Source organism: Canis lupus, chromosome 31 (assembly GCF_011100685.1).
Source record: "Canis lupus familiaris isolate Mischka breed German Shepherd chromosome 31, alternate assembly UU_Cfam_GSD_1.0, whole genome shotgun sequence".
Taxonomy (NCBI): domain Eukaryota; kingdom Metazoa; phylum Chordata; class Mammalia; order Carnivora; family Canidae; genus Canis; species Canis lupus.
In genome coordinates, this window is record NC_049252.1 from 13,781,498 (window position 1) to 13,795,947 (window position 14,450).

The window sequence follows — 14,450 nt, forward strand, 5'->3', positions numbered from 1 at the left end:
TAAACATTAAAACAAAGCAACATTAAATAATCCATTTGCCTAAATGACTATTAGGACAAATTGGAAAATAAAACTACAATCATACACTATTTAGGAATCTAACATTATAGCACCACATTTTAATACAAGTATAGTACCAAAGCAACTCTCAGAGACAAATTCATAGGCCTTAGGCTTTACTACATAAAAAATAAATGTAAATGAATCAAGTCTTTACCTCAAGAACATAAGTAGATGATAATAAATCAAAGAGATGAAACTTAGAAGCAATGTAAATTTAATTGAACTAGAGAAATGTAAAAATCAACACATGAATCATGAACCAAATCCATTTATTTTTATTTTTATTTTTTTAGAGAGTTGGAAGAAGCAGAGGGACAGGAAGAGAAAGAATCTTGGCAAGGAGCCTAACATGCAGCTTGGTATCACAACCCTAAGATCATGACCTGAACTAAAATCAAGAGTCAGATGCTTAGCCCGCTGAACCACCCAGGTGCCCCATGAACTAAATCAATTTTTAAGGAAAAAGATCTTTAATTTTATGTAAAGAGTAAGGCTCAAAAAAATAGAAACTAGAAAGAGAATATAACAAATAGGAAATATAAAAGAGAGAGGGTAATCCTGTTGGTAATTGACTTGACTAATCTTGAAGGTAATTGCAGTTTTCTTTTTTTTTTTTTAAGATTTTATTCATTTTTTCATGAGAGAGAGAGAGAGGCAGAGACACAGGCAGAGGGAGAAGCAGGCTCCATGCAAGTAGCCCAAACTGGGACTCGATCCCAGGATTCCAGGATCACACCCTGGGCCAAAGGCAGTTGCCAAACCGCTGAGCCACACAGGGATCCCTGGTAATTGCAGTTTTCTTGATGAAATACAGTAGAGCCCTTGTCTGTGGGGGGATATATTCCAAGATTCCCCCCAGTGGATGCCTGAAACCACAGATAGTACCAAATCCTATATTTGCCATATTTTTCCTAAGTGCATATTCCTATGATAAAGTTTAATTTATAAATTAAGCACTATAAGAGATTAACAACAAAAACTAATAATCAAATAGAACTATTATAACAATATATTGTAATAAAAGTTACATGAACATGGTCTCTCTCTCTCTCTCAAAATATCTTATTGTGCTGTACTCACCCTTCTTGCAGTACTGTGAGATGATAATATGCCTGTGTGATTAGATGAAGTCAGATGAATGATGTGGGCAATGGAACATAACAGGATGCTATTGTCCTTCTGACAATATGAGGGAAGGATGACTGCTTCCGGACTGTGGGTAACTGAAATGCAGAAAGCAAAACTGTGGATAAGTGGAGGACTATTGTATTAGTAAATATAACTTGTATAGAGTATTAAAATAATACCCCATAATATATCAATACTTCCATTTATCTCAGCCACATGTAGATAATTAAATGACCAATATCTAGTATTTGAACTTTCCATATGTCTGTCCATGTTTTTAGTTTTCTTATATGGCCCATAAATATGTTCTAAGTATTTTTCTTACAGTTTTATACTTTTGTACAAATCTGACTCATTTCTTTCCATTACATTTTTACCTGGTTATTGCTGAATTAGATAAGTCACATAATTTCACACACACTACAGTTTGGATGTCAGCAGAAAATATAGTGCCCATAATCTAGTCTTTCTCTCAAATCCACATGCAGAATTTGTCAGAAAAACAGTTTTCAATCTCTTTAAATGTACTCTGATCTGCTATGTTAGAAGATATTCAATCCTTCGGTCATAATTTCCTGGGAATTACAAGTCGATTAGAGATTCAAATCTGCTGCTTAGCAGGGTCTGAATTCCAGTTTTGGCTCAGGTAAGGGAACATATTTAAAAATGTCAACATTTTAAATCAATATCATTAAATTGTATGCAGAGTGGGGTTTTTTTTTGTAATTTTCTTAAAGATTTATTTATTTATTTTGGAGGAGGGGGCAGGCAGAGAGAGAGGGAGAGAAAGAGAATCCAAGGAGACTCCCTGATGAGAGTGAAGCTCAGTGCAGGGGGCAATCCTAGGATTCTGAGATCATGCCCTGAGCTGAAATCAAGAGTGGGACACTCAACTGACTGAGGTACCATGTGCCCCATGTGTAGGTTTCTAAAGTTTTTACGAATATTTTTCATTTCATTTCATAACAATTTTGTAAAATGTTTCATTTTATTTATTTATTTTTACTTTTAGCAGATATGCTATATTTAAAAATAAATACATGTCAACGGACTAGAGACTCACATTTTACTTTCTGCTACATTTGTTTATCCTATCATCACTCCTTGGATTTTAAGATTAATGCTCTTGGGAAAGACTCTTCCTCCCAACACTCCCCCACCTCCCCTACTTGCTGTGCTTCATTTGGTTTATTGGTGTGGTGAGAGCAGAGCTGACTCATAGGATCCTCATAGACTGGACATTAGGATATGGCCCTCTACCACAGGAATAGCAAAGTGGTACCTCAAGCTTCATCCACAAAGGCTGATCCAGTCCAAGCCCTTCCAGATTTTGTTCTTCATACTCTACCAGTCTAGGTCTTATAATAGGCAGAGAGCTCTCCATCACCAGGAGCATTAGGCAGGACAAGCTTCCACCAGTGTCTATGTTCCAGGATCTCATTCTATGAATTTACTTTTGTCTTCAGAGACTGGAATACTTCACACTTGCCAACCTATGCTTGAAGAGGATCAATCTGTGTCATCTTTTCCCCAATTTCTTAGCATCAAGTATTTTTTCATTCACTAATGCCCCACCTGGGATATCTAACAGAAACTGATATATCAAAGATGAGATGAGCATAAACGTTCATAGAGGAAAGTAGAGAAGTCGTAGTCTAAATGTATTCAACCATGAAAATAATTTAGAATATATAAAAGTGCAGTATGTGTCACAAAAACGTAAGATACACCAATGAGGGTAGATTTGAAATACCAATTCAAAGCAGACTTTAACCCTTGAGCCAGGCTCAATACTTTCCTTCCTTAATTAGGAACTTACTGTATATCAGACATTGTGTCTAAGAAATGTGCATATATAATCATATTAAATCTTTCCATCAATTAGGTTTTTTATTGCCTTTCATTTTTAGATAAGAGAACTAAAATTTAGAGAGGTTAAAAAATTGGTCCTTTGTGATACAGACAATAAATAGCAAATAAATCTTGATTCAAATGCTAATTTTGCACATGATCGTAAGTTTGTAAGCACAATGTTACAATATTGTTATGTGTTACTTTTATTGATTGGAAAAGATTGAAATCCAATTCACAGTTTAAGAAAAAGCAGAAGTCATAGAAAAGACCCTGAGTGGATTCAGAGGAACCAAAGACAGGAATGTAGCTGGGCCTCTGGATCATCAGAAACCAGCCATTGGAACCCTGTCCAGATTCGGTTTCCATCCGCCTCTACTCTTATCATATCCCCCCTTCCCACCCCCTACTTATTCCCTTTCCCTCTACCTTCCATGATGGCCATCACTGGCTTACTCACTTCAGTTCACATGGTGGAAAATCAGTTGCCATAAGCTTTCTATCTCCTAGTTCACACACTCAATGCCCAAAAAAGATGAACTTCACTCACTTTGGAACACAGAGCCCACAATTCAAGGGGATGGAAAACTTTGACCAGGTGTAGGTCATTGCCCATTCAAAACAATCATTAATTCATTCACTTAAAATTATTTTGGGAATGTTCCGTGTATCTGACCCTGTCCTGAATACTAGGAATATAGGGGTGAACCAGACAGTCAAGATCTTACATTCTAGAGGATATTCAGGTAATAAGTAAGTTAAAATATAAATATTTGAGAGGCAAGGACATATATAAAACAAAGATATAAGCCCATCTCTAATGGTGCTAAAGCAAAACAAGGTTGTATACATAGCAAGCAATGGGATGGAGGTCAGCATTAGATAGAGTTATAAGAGGATATTTCTTGGAGATGACATTAGAGCAGAGACTCAAATGACAAGAAGAAACCAGCCATCAAGAAATCAAGGAAGACTGTTGTAGGAAGAGAATATAAAAGGCACAAAATCAATGAGCTGAGAATACTAGTCAGCCAAGATGGCTAGAACTTACTAAGTAGATGAGAGAAAGAGCAGATGAGTTACAGAACTGAGACAAGGGGAGAGAGAGAGGAGAGAGAGAGAGAGAGAGAGAGAGAGAGAGAGACTAAAAATCTGTTTGGAAGGCATTTGAATATTATTCAAAGTGAAAATGTTATAGCCAGAGGGAGGATGCTCTGATTTGCCCAAGTTAGGCTTGGTATCCCCTGGGTTATATTTTAATGTGGCTGCTGTTGTTGTAGCCAGCGGGCAAGAGGAGGTTGAGGAGGAGGAAAAGGAGAAGAAGGGGGAGTATATTTCCCTGTTGGAGCCAAGGTTCTGGGCAGATAGAACAAGGAACAATTCTGTTCCTTTCTCAGTTCTGTTCACACACTTCCCTTATAAATTCTCTTAACTGTTAATCTCCACATATTGTCAAGCATCAGTAGCCACTGTTCTTGCAAAGCCAGCTCTATCTAGAAGGTTATATTTTCCACCAGTTTTAAATATGTTAAATTTTCCATTCTTCCGTGCAATTTTAAGGCTCTTTGAAGGGGCAGCTCAATTAGAATATCATCCAACGTTGGAAAATTATCTTCGTAATGCTGATTTGTTGATTGATTACCTGATGGTTAATAACTACTTGAATACTGTGTATAGCATCCAGGCATTGGCTTCCAGTTAGATTTCACCAGGCTTCGTATCTTCGATTCCCTGTCTTCCAATCTCTGTTATTTGCCAGGCTTATTTTCAGTTTCCTTAGTAAAAATTATTGCATCCTGTGGGTGTCTGCGAGCTCTTGGGCAAAGAGCATCCTACAGCTCTAAAAGCAAGTCAAACTAATGGGAAAATGGAGTAAAATAGAAAGAGATGCCAAGAGAAAGGAGAGAATCTGAGAGCAAAAAAGGAAAGAGAAACTATAGACAGTGGAGATAGCAGCCATAGTGAAAAACAAATGGCCTGAAGAGTTATGAATTGCTGCCGCAGAATTAATGAGATGGAAAATTTCTCAAGGAAAGGAGCCAAGTAAAAGGAAGAAAAAACAAAATAGGAGGAAAGAACAACCTGAAAACCCCCAAGTACAAGGTGAACTCGTAAAACAAAAGAATGGATAAATTAAGAAATGGTGCACCGCATTAAAGCAAATGTATTCTGTTTTCTTTATTCTTATCTTTAACTGGCTTTGCATTTCTCCAGTAGCAAAGCCAAACTGAAAGGATAATTTTGTTTATGTACCCAATTTGCATAATTGTGCAATATAAATTACAATGCTAATTAAGGACAGCCCTTGGGCTTCTGGAACGGGGTCAAAGTGGCTCCCTGAGTGCGAGGAGGTTGGGGCATTGGCTCTGTCCCCTCTCCCACCGCAGGGAAGCCAGGCAAGAGAAAAGAACCTTTCTGACAGTGTGTGAAATCTTGTCAGAATTTGTTGAAGACCCAGAACTGTACATCTCACTCTAAAACTTGGCTTTTAAAATCATCTTTGTGTGATTCTGCAAGGAGGCGCTTGAAAGCTAAAAGTTCTCCTAAAGGCTGTGTTGGTTATCTTTTTATGAGGGTTTTTTTTTTTTCTCACCTTTTTTTTTATTCAGGGAAAAAATTTTTTTCTTCAAACTGTAGATAACTGAGTGTGAACCTGGCATGCAATACTTTCTCACTGGACTGTTGCCAGAATTGTCCCAAACCAGTGTATATGCATGCTCCGCTCTTCCTGAGCCCAGGGAGGACAACAAGCTGATTTCTGAGCTTTAGTTAAACTCATGTCCCTAAGACGAACTAAGCTATTGCACTGTAACGACATCAAAAATTCAGTCCCAGAGAGTTTATTTCCTGCTCTATTCGTAATAGGGGTCTGTAAGATAGAGAGTTCCTATAATCCTTAGCTTAGATTTTTCAAGAATATTTCTGAGTTCTCTAGTGAAGGGTGGCATAATTACAATGGAGTATTCTCTATCTAAGCTTGTTTATAAGGTGATGTTTTTGTGAGAGTTTTTTAGCCACTGAATCCTGACCTCAAGAAAAGCTTACATACAACATAGAAATATATCCCAGATCACTCAGGTTGAAGTAAGGATGAGGGGGAGCAGTAGGGAGAGGGGCCTAATGTCCTATCTGAGGCTTTCCTATCCAATTTCTCCTCTTTTCCACCTTCTAAGAGCATTGCAGCCACCACCTCTATAAGGTTTTTGTTGTTGTTGTTATTGTTGTTTATCTACCTAACTCGGGTAATAAGGGTTAAGGATGTTGGTTGTTTAAGCCTTCTTTTGACTTTGACACCAAAAGATTGTTTTCACTGAGATCATTATAGGAATAATTGGGAAATATGTGGCCTATTTTCTATCTTATGCTACTTTATTTTCTAGAGCAATATTTTCCAAACTCTTCAATGTCGAGGCATACAAAAAAACAACACCATTTCTATGGAATACTGGAGTACACTGTAAGAGAATTGCTCATAGTCCAAGGGGACTGGCTCTGGGGCTCTGTCCAACCCAACCTTCTGGTTACCTGAGGCCATAGACATTGGTTCATGGTTGGACATTAGACTGAAGTCTGGAAAAGCATAGTCTCAGGAACAATTGGGGAAGTTGGCAAAAATCTTAAGAATATTATTTGAGCATGTGGATACAGCCATGGATAAATTTTCCAACTTACTCCTGGTATATGAGACACTACGCTTCCCACTTTTTTAAAGTTAGTCTTGAGTTTCATTTTCAACTGGAATATTCTTTATTGATATATATTTTCATTTTCTAAAATTCAGATCTAATAGGTCATGTTCCAGTTTAAAACTCCAGGACTCACCATTTCATAAAGGATAAAGTCCGGATCTTCATCTAATTATAACTAATATATAGGCTTACCTATAATATAATTAACACAGAGATGGTACTCTATCTCACTGGTTTTCTGATGACAATGTTAGCCAGGAGTGGACAGGGTGATTGGTGTCTCTGGTCTGGTTGGTGTCTTTATTATCATAGTCAAGCAGCCCCCAACCTGTAGGTTGCTTGCTATTCCTGGAGCTGATACACATTTTGGTAGATCTTCTTTCTCTTTTTCTTCTATTGGTCAGGATTGACTTACTCTAGCTCTCTTCTCTAGCATATACTCTGATCCTAGTTGTAAAAGCATAATCTTACAATGTAGGCATTTTACAGAACACTCCTTCTGGTGATTGTATATACTGAGAGCAATTACTGTAGAGCCAGTAGAGCAGTGTTTCTCAAAGTGTGGTTCTTAGATCACAAATATCAGCATCATCTGGGAAATTGTTAATAATGCAATTTCCTAGGACCAACCTCAGACCCACTGAATCCAGAAATCTGGAAATGGGGTCCAGAAATCTATGTTTTATTGTTTTGCATGATAAACTATACACATCATTGTCAAGGAGGATCAGGCTTGGAGAACATCTTGGCTGAAGATTGCCTAAAACTCCCTCTCTCCTTACTCCAATATGCTTTGTTCATGCCTTTTTAAACTTGTATCTCATTGGTATTTTCTTTTCTATGGGGAGCTCATTCATTCCAGGAAAGAAGCTTTCCTAATCAATTGGATTTGTAGTTTAACAATTTCATGCCCACTTTGTATGAGGTGTTAGGTTCTCACTTCCCTGGAATATTCTTGGAAGACTGGAAAGTCAAACAAATTAGATTTGTATTAATCACCTGCCATCATATCTCCTTCAGTATGGAATTTTTAAATTGTCATATAGACTTTTCTCCCCCTCTTAGATTTGCCTTCTTGCTGACTTCAGGTTAGCATTAAAATCACATTTCTTAGGCATACAAAAAATCGATGACATTGTCCTATACAAAATAATTCATACTGTGTGGCAAGAATACATCATTCCAAGTTAAACTCGTGTCGTGCAAAGTCCATCAAGAAGGCAAAATAAATTTGCATAAAGTGAATTTTGACTATACTTGCATTATAAGCAAACATTGCTATGAGCCCTATTTGGGAGTTTAGAGTATCAGCTCTGGAGCTATACTTCCTGAGCTCAGATTCTCATTCACCATTTACTTGTTATGGGACCCGGAAAACCCCCTGTGCCTCAGTTTCTTTATCTGTCACGGAGAATATGTTTAGTAAAGTTTAGCCAATGCTATAGTTGGAACAACATTCTGCAAAGGATGCCCACTTGTAGTAGTCAGGTAAGATTTATCTAAACATCTATCTCTAAAAACACATAGAAACTAACATTTTGAAGGTAAATAATTTGTTGAGAATGATTACATCTAAACTGGGAAATGAAAAATTTAATAGTTCTTATAAAACTTGCACTAGGTATTCAAACCTAATATAACTTTCAGGGGCATAAAATGAGTTTAGTAAAGTTTCCAATTTACCCAACCCCAGAAATTTGCACCACTTTTAGCTAAAATAACAAGTTCTGTTCTTACTAATCCGCCTTGTTTTGACTATGCAAGTCCATCTTCCTTTTTTAACAGCCTTGTTCTCTTCTAGCCCTTCTGGTTTAGAAGATGTTACCTTATTGTTTATGAATGCATTGGGCTGATATGCTGTTCCTTTCATGTCTGTAAGCCCACATTGTGTGAACATTGTAGAAAATGTTCTAAAATTTGTAAACAGCTCAAAGTTTATGTTAAGATAAGATTCCTGATATAAACAAGACCAAATGAAGTTTGGCTTCTCTCTACTTTGGCTACAAAAGCCTGCCAGGAATTATTAATTATCCCAGGAATGTACCCTGATCCCTGCTGGCATACTCTTTGGGTGTCTGGGCTTAGAACTGTACTGTTTTTCCATTTTATATTCTGTCTCTTATTGGCTATATTTGTGCGTTTGTAGTTATATCCATTGTATGCTTTCTAGAACTGATAATTCACTTAAATATTACATGTCTGACTATATATATTTATTTAAAATATATTGTCAGGCCCTGTTCTAGGCATTAAAAATACGGTAGTAACTGGAGTTATTGTCATCATGATGCTTATATTACCTTAAAGAAAATAATTTCCTAGAAGACAGAAACTAAAATTTATTATGTCTTCTTTGCTCTTAATAGAGTGCTTGGAACATAAATAGATGCTCAATAAAAACTCTTGGATTATTAAAATAAATATTATATTTAAGATATTAGAAACTTTTGAGGAGCCTGGTTGAAGGAAATTCATTAAGTAGAGATTTACAGTGAGAGATTATTTGAGCTGCAAGGTACCTAGTGAAAAGACTTAGCTTTTAGGTGAAATAACAGAAAAAGATATCTGGGTCAGTAATTAAGAATTGACTATAACTGTGTAGCATACCATACACACCACAGACCTGATTGGAGTCAGGGGAAATATTAGAAAGAATGTTGAGTTGGGGATGAAGAAACCAAGATTGGCTTGGTCACTTAGTAGCTAGCTGTATGACCTTAGGGAAGTCTCTTAAGTCCATAAAACCCACATAAAATGGCTCATTTGAACTTTCAGGAATGTTGTGAGAATTAAAGGAATAGAATATCCTGAAGGCGTTTGATACATTTTTATGAATGTTAACTATTTTTCCAGGCAGACAGGGTTGGGTTTGTGGAATGTGTCTTAAATGGAAAGATGGTGATAAAAATAGGGAGTCTTGGGAAAAGGTGAAACATGTCCTAATTCATAATCATTTTGGACTGCCATGAAATTATCCTTCCCCCAAATCTGAAATGTGTGTAAAATAGCTTTAAGAATGTGTAACTGGATCCTCAACACACTCAACCACAGGGTGGTAACACACAGTTTAGACTATTTTTCTATGGTAGAGCCAATAAAAAAATATTTAATCTCTTTTATTGTCAAATATTTAGTACAGAAAACAAATCAGAATTTAAGTATTTCTCAAGCTAATCATGAAAATATCTAGCATACTCTGTGGACAGTAATTTCTTGGATGATTAGTTAGTTTGCTCTTTGTTTTCCAGTAGGTACAATCATATTGTGAGATGTTCCATGTTTATGAAATTTATAGCCATGAAGATGACATAACATGTTTTGGGTGAGCCAAAGCAGTAGTGCAAACATTTCATTAAACTTCAGACCAACACTTTGGGTTGTATATTTATTTCAAGATAGATTTTTAAATATTATTGAAAGTACATTTCTCATTGCTCCTTTTTTATTTCCATTTTTACATTGTGGAAAATGCATCAGACCGAAAACCAGAAAACATGAAAACTGGGCCCATTGTCAATTCACCCAGCTTGGATATGTTGTCTTTGGAGATGTCTTCTCTGCACATCTGCTGCCCCCCGCCACCAAGAGTTAAACATTCTTCCATGGTGCTATCCTCTAATTTATACTACCTTCCTCTATCACACTTTTGTGTTCACATGCCTATCTTTTGTATCAAATGGAAGTTCCCTGATAGAAGACAGTCTCTTTCTTCTTGGTAACTTTGACACAAGGCACGGCCCACCATTGATGCACAATGCATGTTTATTGGCTCAAACACATTCTATTGAAATTAGTATGATTTTGATTAACTCTGTAAAAATGCTACAAGTTTGGGACTCTCAGAAAGCATTTTATTTTGATTCTGATTAAGCAATCATTTGAATTTCAGAACTTCTTGTGCTTGATTTAGAGACATAGAAACCTAGACAAAAAACACTTAGATTTTTATATTCCTCAAAAAAGTACACTTATCCTTTAAGGGAATGAATTTACTGAGGAAATTCATAGAAGCTGAATGTAAGTGAGCAAAACTAAGTGGCTCACGTGTGTGTGTGTGTGTGTGTGTGTGTGTGTAATATGAAGGTTAGATTGGAGAATGTTGTATCAAGATAGAGGATCTTGTGCAACAGACACTGCTCAATGCTTATTCAATATCCACTTACCCTTTCTGACTTAACAGCCCTGCCAATTAAGTGGAAGTGTGCCCAATTAAAAAAATCTTGCTTTGGCAGCTTCCAGTGCAGATAGAAGTGAGACATGTGACCCAATTTTGGCCAATGTAAAAATTCCCTTATTCCCTTTGCCATCCTCCCAGATGGATGCCTGGAGGAGCAATCATCTTGCAATCATGAGGATTAAAGCCACATTTTGGGATTGGTTTTAATAAGAGTACAAAAGAAATTTAGATCCTTGATGACCATGGGCCACAGTACTAATCCCGCTCTTCCTATCCATGGATTTGTTGCATGGGACCAATAAGCCCCTATTTGTTTAACTCGCTGTTGGGTTTTCTTGAAATCAAACACCGTTCTGGTACATTCACCCTTCCAAGGAAGAGGGCAGGACATGACTTGTGAAGTCTGATGAAACTCGTGTGTGGCTAAAATACTCTACTGAAACAACTCCATCTCAGCCCCTGGTGCAAGGGAGTTGCTGTGAATGGCATGTGGTATCTGATCATTTTCTTTCTTTTTTAGTTTCTCCTGAGGCCTAAGGTTAAAGAACCCATGAAAGTTGTCTTGAGGTAAATATGTAATTTCAGTGGACATCAGTAAGTAAATTTCATCCCCATATGTATGCCTAGGTTTGACAGAAATCAAATAAGCAACATCCCTCACATAATATTGCCTTAATTAAGTTTTATTTCTCTCTGGGTGTGATACATAGTGCAGAAGCACAATCAATGAACATTGGCGATTTGCTTGAATCTTGCTCTTTTGTCCTATTTATATAATTTATTGTGTCAGTGGTTCTTAAGTGGTGTGCTTCTGCAGCTCATCATCTGAAAATCCTTTCCAGATGTTCTTAAAATATTTCACTAATTTGTGTATTTTATTTTTGATAAGTAAGCACACATGCTTGTGACTGAAAGAGAAAACACCCTTCTTTTAACCCCAGAGGATAATATTTGGCCTTGAGAATAATTGATTCATGCCCTGCCCACTCCACCCTTATTATTCAAATAGAGATTATTGAAGAAAGTCCTGCCCTATAAAGTTAGCTGGTCCAAAAAGGAAAGGGAAAAGTACTTTATTTTAATGATTTCTGTAGGATCTGTATAAAACTCCATCTTTTCCCCCATTAAGAATCATATGTTCCTAGAATAGATTCCATTCCTAAGTATCAACACTGGAACACAGGTTTAAGAGAAGAAGAGATGATGTCTGTCATGGCATTTATCTGGAGGTAATTCCTCTGGTTGGTGAGTTTCAGGACCAGAAACCAAGCCTATGGGGCACCTGGGTGGCTCAGTGATTGAGTGTCTGCCATTGGCTCAGGTCATGATCCTGGGGTCCTGGGATCGAGTCCTGCATCAGGTTCCCCACGGGAAGCCTGCTTCTTCCTCTGCCTATGTCTCTGCCCCTTTCTGTGTCTCTCATGAATAAATAAATAAAATCTTGTGGGGGAAAAAAGGAAACCAGGTCTACTATTTTTTGGCTTGTGAGACAATAAAGAAAGGATGAAAACTGCTCTATATATTCACATGAATAACTATCTGTTGTGGGCAACTATTATGTACATTATGCTTCTCTTTATATATTACAGTTCATTGTCTTTTTTTCCCCTTGCATCTCTAGGAAAGATAATTTCTATCCTTTATAATAAAAAGCAGATCAATACTTGCCTGATCTGGGGGCTAGAGGAGTAGCTGGAAGAAGGTACAGGGGTCTTTTATGTGATGAGGGAATTATTATGTACCTTCATATTGATACTAGTTACACAGGCTTATAAATTTTTCAGAACTCATCTGACTATACACTTAAAATGTATGCACTGTATTCTATATAATGTTTTCCATAAAAAAAAACTCATTAAAAATAAACAATGAGCCAGCCATGTGACCTTTTCCTCACTATCACCTTCTAAATGCTTTGTGAGAACATCTGGTTGGCCAAACATAGTCTCACTCAGAAACCAAGCTTCAAAAGAGTCTAGCAAATGCGATTTTAGTTTTAGGTTCCATTCTCTATGGATAGGATCAGATACTAGAAAGTAGATGGTAGAGATGTTCAGCTGAGCCAACATTTAAGGTATAAATATTTCTCCTCATTCCTTTGGTATATTCAGGGGACCAGAACTAATGAATCAAGCACATACACACACACACACACACACATAACACACACACACAAACACATGCTCATGTTATAAACATACATGCAAATACTTCCCATGGATAAACACTTTGCTCAAAGACAATGAACTGGGGACGCCTGGGTGGCTCAGCAGTTGAGGTCTGCCGTCGGCTCAGGGTGTGATCCTCTCTAACTAACTCTTCCTTATTTCATTCAGCATACTGTTTCTGGAATTTATCCATACTACTGACATGGTAGACAGGATTCTAAGATGGTCCCCAAGAGTCTTGCCTCCTGGTATACACCCTTTCTCTCAGTTATTCAAGCTAACACTAACCTAGATGCTATTATGACGGATTTTTTTCAGATGTAATCAGATTCTCTAATACATTTAAGTAGGAATATTTTCCTGTTGAACCTGACCTAAGCAGGTGAGCCTTTAGAAAAAGTTAGAGATATTTAAAGCATGAGAGAAACTTAACTGTTGGCTTTTAAAGAGAAAATATCCATGTTATAGAGAAAGCCCTGAAGCAGGGAGCACCAGGCAACCCCCAGCAGCTGAGAGCAGTCCTGTGTTGACAGCCAACGAGAAAGCTGCCACCTCAGTGTTACAATCATAAAGAACTGAATTCTGTCAACAACGACGTGAACTTAACAGAGACTCTGAGCTACAGAGTCATAAGACCACAGCAATGTTCAGCACCTTGAATGCAGTCTGTTGAGATGAGCAGAGACCCCAGCTATGTCATGCCCAGACTTCTGACATACAGACCATGAATTAATAATAGGTGGACATTGGGACACCTAGGTGGCTCAGTGGTTGAGCTTCTGCCTTCAGCTCAGGGCATGATCCTGGGGTCCTGGGATGGAGTCCGGCATTAGGCTCCCCGCAGGCAACCTGTTTCTTCCTCTGCCTGTATCTGTGTCTCTCTCTGTGTGTCTCTCATAATGAATAAATAAAATCTTTAAAAAGATAATAAATGGACATTGTTTGAAGCTGCCAAGTTTGTGGTAATTTGTTATGTACCAATAGAAAACTAATATATTGTATATATCATTAGATTGTTCCTTTATTGGTGAGTATATGAGTTATCTATTATACACATTTGTCTGAAAACAACACATTCACTGTCTTATAGTTTCTGTGGGTCAGCAATCTGGGCATGGCCTATGTGAATAATCTTCTGATTCAGGGTTGCTTACAAGCCTGTAGTGTCAGCCAGCACTGAGGTCTCATCTGAAAGTTAATTTGGGAAGGGACAACTTCCAGTCTCACTTATTGGGATGGATGGCAAAATTCAGTTCCTTTGGGGCGTTAGACTGATGGCCTCAGAGCCTAGATAGCTGTCAGTCAGAGGCACCTTCAGTTTGTTGCTTTGTGGGCCCCTCTACCCAAAATGGAAATATGCTTCATCAAAATCAG

At 37.5% G+C, this 14,450-nt stretch overlaps 2 long non-coding RNA genes across 2 annotated transcripts in view; one reads left to right on the forward strand and one right to left on the reverse strand.

Moving 5' to 3' along the window:
• LOC102154980 overlaps positions 1-14,450 on the forward strand; it is a 385,976-nt gene that overhangs the window by 196,363 nt on the left and 175,163 nt on the right. The window contains exon 6 of the long non-coding RNA XR_005382146.1: positions 357-11,475. This is a non-coding gene — a long non-coding RNA (uncharacterized LOC102154980). The remainder of the gene's footprint in view (positions 1-356; positions 11,476-14,450) is intronic.
• Positions 1-14,450, reverse strand: part of LOC111093427 — a 63,839-nt gene that overhangs the window by 2,470 nt on the left and 46,919 nt on the right. The window contains exon 3 of the long non-coding RNA XR_005382149.1: positions 1,144-1,286. This is a non-coding gene — a long non-coding RNA (uncharacterized LOC111093427). The remainder of the gene's footprint in view (positions 1-1,143; positions 1,287-14,450) is intronic.